Source organism: Uloborus diversus, chromosome 3 (genome assembly GCF_026930045.1).
Source record: "Uloborus diversus isolate 005 chromosome 3, Udiv.v.3.1, whole genome shotgun sequence".
NCBI lineage: Eukaryota > Metazoa > Arthropoda > Arachnida > Araneae > Uloboridae > Uloborus > Uloborus diversus.
Window position 1 is genome coordinate 204152821 of NC_072733.1, and position 7549 is coordinate 204160369.

Below are 7549 nucleotides of genomic sequence, written 5' to 3' on the forward strand. Positions count from 1 at the left end.
AGTTATAATTTAATTTAGAGTAACAGATTTAAAAAAATGCAAAATTAATTTATGTAAAATCTACTCATTTCAATCAATGACTTTGTTAAAAAGATCACTTGATTCAAATCAATTGATTAAAAAAATAATCACTTGATTTAAATCATGATTTTAATCACAATTTAAATAAAGCTGATTTAAATCAATGAACCCTGCTTATAACATTAAGCATTTTAAAATTAAATCTGTCAACTAGTTTACTTTAATGATGTTTGGAACTTGCGTTCATTCAACAGCCAACAATCGTGCCAGACAGTTTTCCCCCAGAACATAAACTTAAGTAATTCTTATGATCATGTATTTAAGAATTTTGAATAATTTCCATGACCTATCCTTTTCCATATAAAAAGCCCTTACATATATCTATCTCTATAAAATGTTTCATTTGATTCCACTCACTTTAACTTTTCTGATTTTTATAAACTCAAAATATATGTTTCTATGAAAGTGACTCATTTATATTTTTAGGTTCTTAAAAAAACCCTCAATTTAAAGTACAGAATTTGCTGCCCTCTTAGCATTTAGTAGGAACTATTGCAACATCGGTAGTGGGTACTTCCAAAAACTAAAACATTAGATAATTTAGAATTAATAAAATTTTTTATTCTTTATTTAAACTTTTATAATGATTGTAAAAGTGTTTATTTTTTGACACGGAGTTTTGACTTTATAGTTAATCATGGTTAAAATTAAAACTGTCAAAAGCTTGCCCACCAGGGTTTTTTTTCCTTATTAACAAATTAAAGTAGAAAATTTAAACATTTTAATAATAATATAAATGATTACATATTGTTAAATTATTGTTTTGAATTAAGAATTTAAATTCATTTTCAACAGATATTTGTTGTGACGAAGAAAATAATTTAAAAAAATGATTGCATAAAATACGGAATTAAACAAAAATTTAATTTTCATGAAACGTATTTTAAATATTTCTGTCTCATTGAATGTGAAAAATATTTTATAATTAGGATACAACCACACAAAGAAACAAAAACACTCACGAATAAAATAGGCATAAGGTATACTGAACCTAATATATTACCAGTGACTGTAATAGGGGAGGGGGGAGTGGAATAATGATTTTCTTCCTTGTTATTCATGTAACTGTATACGGTTTGTGATTATTCAGCTTTTTAAAAACTGCTACAAAAATTAATTTTGCTAAAAGTAATTATTAACATTTGTTATTCAAATTATTGACATTTGTTATTCAATGTACCAGTCTTATTTTTGAGAAACAAACAACAGAATTAATTTGTGCACATTTGTTTTTAATGAGGAAAAAAAATTAAAGAACTCACCCGAGATGACTTAGTTGGTGCAAAATCCTTGCGTGGAATGGATTTAATCCATCTTTTGCACATTTCTACATCGGCCGAGAATTTAAAACGGTGCTATCGTAATTGCACTGAAATCGAGGCACACAGCATCTGAACGGCATGATTGATAAACACTTATACACAATAACAAACGAAATAGCTATAATAAGCGAAACTTAACCACTAAACAAATAAAATATGAGAATCAACAGAAACAATTCACACAATAAAATTTTAATCCAAGAGTAAATGGCGGGGACAAAGCATAGCGACCGTTACTTTCAGCAAATTCAACGGTGTGAAAGATTGAAAACACTCCCCCAGAAGGTTTGGGGAAAGCACAAACAGGTCTTCTTCGCGTGACTCATACACTTCCCTTCGGAGAGCTTGTTTGGCCTTGAGGAGTATCTCGGTGGTGGTGCCCTGACGCCGTAACCCAAAATACAATCCCCTAGACCATCAGAGGGAGGAGGTATTAAAGTTATAAAATCGCTGTTCCAAAAAGTTTTCGCTTTCTTTGACAGGGCTACAGCCCAGACGAAAAAAGGAATCCAGCTGAAATTTCGCACACACATTCCTGGTGCCCTATTGATGTGCCTATTGTGCCATTTGACCCCCCTCCCCTTCCCCCCTCGTTTTTACCCCCCAAATTGTACCTTCCCGGGGTTCTATCACAGCCCCCCGGGGGGCTACGGTAATGATTTTTTGTATACATATTCTTGGGGGGCCATTGAGTACATATACAAAAATTCAACCCCCACGGACATCATGGGCCGGAGTAATTGAAGTTTGAAAATCACTAAGTTTCCCTAAATTCTTATGTACTTACTCTCAGCTCATAGGGTTTGTTTATCTCGGACTGCAGTTGGCAAGGTTAGAACAGATCTAACTGTTATTCCAAAGTTGTCTTAGGAAATGAAATTCAATCAGGACTAAAACATATCCAACAGTCGCAACTAGACGTTAAATCGCGCGGATATCACAAATTTGCCACAGCGACTGCGCATGCGCGCAGACTTAGCTTATTGGGCTTTCTGTTTTCATATTCTTGTTTGTTTATACTTAAGCAGAGAAACAAATTAATGAATGAGATTAGAGTGCTGCCCCCCCCCCCCCCCAAGTTTCGCGGATACAAAATTTCTTTTCTTCCTGTTTTTCATTTTTGATATATTTATGGAGGGAAGAAATTTAAATGTCGGCGCGAAACTGGGGTTAAACCATTACAATATTTTACGTGACAAATTATATGAAACTGTACGCATATTAGTACGGCACATATAACTTTTTAATTGAAAGCGAAAAATAGCACTTTTTTATTGGTTTGCTTATTTTTTTAAATTAATGGATTTTTCACAAACAATACATAATGAATTGAAAATATATGAAATACGTGTGTGGATATCCGTGCTTTGCAGTAATTTGTTAGCTGAAAATTTTTTTGCAATTAATTTAAGCAAGACTTTTAATGAGCTTAGTCCGCGCGCAACATGTGCATTCGCTATGGCAAATTTGGGATATCCGCGATTTGACATCGAGAAAAGTTTTATAGATCTTCTGACACATTTAAATTTAAAATATTTAATGGCTTAGTTTTTTTTTTTTTTTGCTTGGTGATAGTATGCGTTGTTTCGTTTTTTAAACGAACTTTTAAACAAAACTAGGTATTAAACAAGACAAAGACTTCTATCAAGAAAAAGATACATCACCAAACAATTAAAATTATCCCATAAAACGTAAAATAATATACGATTCAAGAAAAAATGTAATTAAACAAAAAGTGAAAAGCTAGATTAAAATAGCCCTCAAGCTGTAAAACATTTAAAGAAACCTTCATGAAAATGTTGAATAACCTGTCAAATAAAGAAACTAATAAAATTTATTGCGAAGTTGTAAAATACTCGAAAGCAATATAATTTAAAATATAGTATTTTATTATCCAAGAAATTTTCTTTGCAACAGAGAGAGGATACAAGAATTGCAATAAAATTTAAACCGCCCAATTCTCGCTAAATGAACAAAGAATCTTAATAGTCAGAAAATAAATTGACGTAAAATTAAGCTAGCCGTTATTGTTCCTTAAAAACACAAAACAGCGTTGTTTCAATTGAAAATTTTTTGACTTGATGTTCTCAATTCTAAAAATACAGACAAAGTAATAATATCAATGCGAAAAGATGTGATATCTCATCAAAAACAACCCTGTTGTAAAAATTTCCCTGCCAAGAAAACCTTTAACTTTTCCGCACAAAAAAGAAAACCTGCATCCTAAACCCAAAAACCCTCAGCCATAAAAAGTTATGATATCTAGTTTGCCCGCCAAGTATCTGCCAAACTATCATCCTCCCTCTTCTCCTTTTTCATCACAGCTACTTCCATTAGAACCTCCTCCCACCTTCAACTCCTCAGAAGTATGGATAGATCTTTTAAATTGTTTATCTTGTTTGGCGGGAATCTTATCAAAGTGAAGTGGTTGCTTGGTGAGCAAAAAGCTTCCCGCCAAACAAGTTAAACAATTTAAAAGATCTATCCATATTTCTGAGGAGTTGAAGGTGGGTGGAGGTTCTAATGGAAGTAGCTGTGATGAAAAAGGAGAAGAGGGAGGATGAGAGTTTGGCAGATACTTGGCAGGCAAACTAGATATCATAACTTTTTATGGCTGAGGATTTTTGGGTTTAGGATGCAGATTTTCTTTTTTGTGCGGAAAAGTTAAAGGTTTTCTTGGCGGGGAAATTTTTACAACAGGGTTGTTTTTGATGAGATACAGGATTCCTATCATGCAAAACCATCGCCGCCTGCGGCTACAATGGGCCAATGTGCATAGGAGCTGGCGTGCTGATTGGCAGCAGGTCGTCTTTTCTGACGAATCCCGCTTCAGCCTTCATGTGGCACCATGATGGCGGAATTCGTGTCTTGCGCTATGCCGGTTAACGGCACATTCAGGAGTGCATTATCGAACGCCACAGTGGACGAACACCGCCCGGAGTTATGGTCTGGGGTGCCATATAACATACCATGGATGATCACAATTGCTACGAATTGAAGGCAATTTGAACAGCACCAGATACATAAACGAAGTTTTACAGCCCCAGGCTATTCCTTTCCTGCAAGGATTGCCAGGGGCTGTATTCCAGCAGGATAATGTCCGTCCACATGTCGCCAGGACTGTCAAACCCTACCTTGATTCGCAGCAGGTACAGCTTCTTCCTTGGCCTGCATATTCCCCGGATATGTCACCGATTGAACATGTGTGGATTTCGTTGGGCGGTGTCTCGCTCGTAATCCTCGTCCTGTTGCTTCGACAGACGAACTTTGGTTGCGGATACAAACAATATGGAATACTCTTCCGCGGGCAGATATTCAAACTTTTGTTTCACTCCATGCCGAGTCGTGTAGCAGCTCTTATTGCGGCGCGTGGTGGCCACACAAAATACTAATTTCTATCTCTTTTTATTGTTTGTTTGGTTTGAAAATGTAATCATTTATTTGTACCATTACCACTCAACTGTGTATTAAATTTCATTCCACTATGATGCTTCCTTCATGGTGTTGCAATTTTCACAAACAGGACTGTATGTTTGGAAAAGGGAAGAGGTTCCTGATTAAATTTATTTTTCGAGATTGAAGTCAATTTTATGTTCTTTAGAAGAAATTAAAAAAGACTTTAAAGGCGGGACACGGAAAGATCTAAGACAAAATTTCAAGTTAGCTTTGGTAACATTAAAGGAAAGTAGATGGTACTGGGGCTCCCTCTCTTTTTATTTCTTCAAAACTTTTCCGTCATTGAAGTCTTAAAAGGGAGTTTTAGGCTTTGGTCTCGTTAAGAAAATGGGAAGAGAATTAGCAGGGCCTCTCTTTCTCTGAAACATTTTCAACAGGGAAGTTAGAAAAGCACAACTGTAGGGTATCATACAGGGAGATACCCTAAAGTCTAAAAGTGAAGTCAAATGCCTCTCCTCTGAAAGTCAAATTCTCTGAAATTGAAATCCTAAAATCGTTACTTTAGGTTTCATTTGGTAACAAAATAAAAAAAGGGATGGAATAAGTTCAGTGTTTCTTTAAGAAATCGATTTCGAAATCCTACGAAGTCATTTCTGGGCTGACTTTAGAAAAGAGGTCCGAAGATTCCTCCCCCCCCCCCTTTCCCTCTCCCGAAATTTCTTTGAAAATGATACTTTAAAAATACATTTTTAATCCATCTCTGGAGACTTTAGATAAGAAGGGGGATTTGGAGAGGATCTTTCTCGGAGGGTTTTCAAATCTGAAATATTAAAGACACAATTCCAGGGTCCGTTTGGTAGTATAACGTTTAGGAATCCGTGGGGGTTCGGGAGTCCTGTCCCAAGAAAGTTTTCTTGATTCAAGTCCTATGAATGAAATTCAGCTATCTTTGACGTTAGAAGAGTCAGAATTCGGAGACTGTGTGCAAAAACTTTTGACAGTTTCGAAAATGCAATTTTTCCCTACATGTTGAGATGATGTGGGAGATGGTGTGTGCTTCCCTGGATTTTTTTTTTCTTTTTTTGAGATTGCAAGCCTAAAAAAAGCATTTTTAGAATTTTGGTGACTTTAAAGGATGGGAGAGATCCATCCGGAAAAAGGTCTTCTCGGAATTTTTTTTTATTTTTAGGCTCAAAAAATATAATTCTTTGCAGTCGTTGATGATACTAGGAGTAGAGGTTGGAGATTCGGGAGCTCTGCCTTTCAAAAACACATATAAAAGCTATCTTTGGCGACGTTAAATAAGAAAGGTGGATCCCTACCTTAACTTTTTTGAAACCAAAGTCCGAAAAAGGGGGACCTCCGTTGCTCTGTCTTCTAAGCCGGAGGTTGTGGGTTCGATTCCCACCGGTGCCCTAGGTGTTATTTATTTCTTTTGTGTTACAAATCTTTCCTGTGTGTGTAAATCAGAAGCCGAGTAATCCCTGATTTGGAATGGGAACTGGGAGGACTTTTTGACTACGTACTGTGACATATTTAAGATGCCCCAGTCACTATTAATGAACAGGGAGGACCTTCTACCGGATGGCATAGAACCAAGGACCCTCCATTATTACGAGACCGTTTACTTTGCCTATTGACTTCCAGGTAGGGCACTAGGGTCCTAAGAAATTTTTTTCTGGGAAACATTTTCACGCATCTTATTCATGACCCAGCGCTATCATTACTGTTTTTTTTTCCTTCGCCGAAACCTCCTGCGAATTTGCGCATGCGTCAGGTCTGCTGTCTGCTCTAATGTTATCAAAATAGGGTTGAAAACCCCGAAGAAAAAGAATGCAAAATAACGTGTTTAGCAACTCCCTCTGACAAAGTAGCGTGGAAAGGGACAGTAACTGCAAGTAGGAAGTGCCCATCCTCCCTTTTTATAATGGAATAGATTCTGAATGCCAGTTTTGACTTTCAAGAACGGACAGTAATTTACAAAATGATTTTCTTGACCCTTTTTTTTTTTCAAACGGAACTAGACAAGAAGAGAGACAACAAAAACAGCTTATGATTGAGAATGGGAGAATTATTAGAATCTGAGTACAGAAATCAGGAGAATTGCATCATATGTAGGCGGAGAAAGAGAATTAGCAATATGAACTTAGACGTAAACTAATATTCTCACAGAAACAGGGATATAAGGGCTCTCAATAGGAAAATGTTTGAAACTAAGAAACCGCAATTTTAGACGATTTTTGGGAAGGAGGGAGGAATGCAGAGGCCCTTTCTGGTAAATTTTTAGCAATTTAATTCTTTAAAACGTGGTTGCAGACGATCTTTGATAAGTTAGTGGAAAAACTCGAATTCAAGTAATCTACCCTAGACTTTTCAGAAATTGGAGTCCCAAAAGCGATGAAAGTGCCCCATAATGCCACCCCCAGGCTACGGAACCGCTTTCGTGAAATTGACAACATATAGTCATGGTTCCCAAGTACTGTCACATTCGTTTCATTTTTATCTATTCAAAGCGAACTTCTGAGAATTTTTTTGTATTACTCAGACTCGAACATCAAAAAAATAAAAGTTTAAAAAATATCACTGTTTAAAAAATAAATAAAATTGGACATTGAAGATAAAAAAAATTCGCTTATGGAATTGAAAAAAAAAAGAATAGTACTCGTATTACACGCTTTGCGAGTTAACAGACCGTGCTGCTGCGCTGATTGTGGTAATGTCTCAAACGAAACATTATTTTTGAAAGTAAA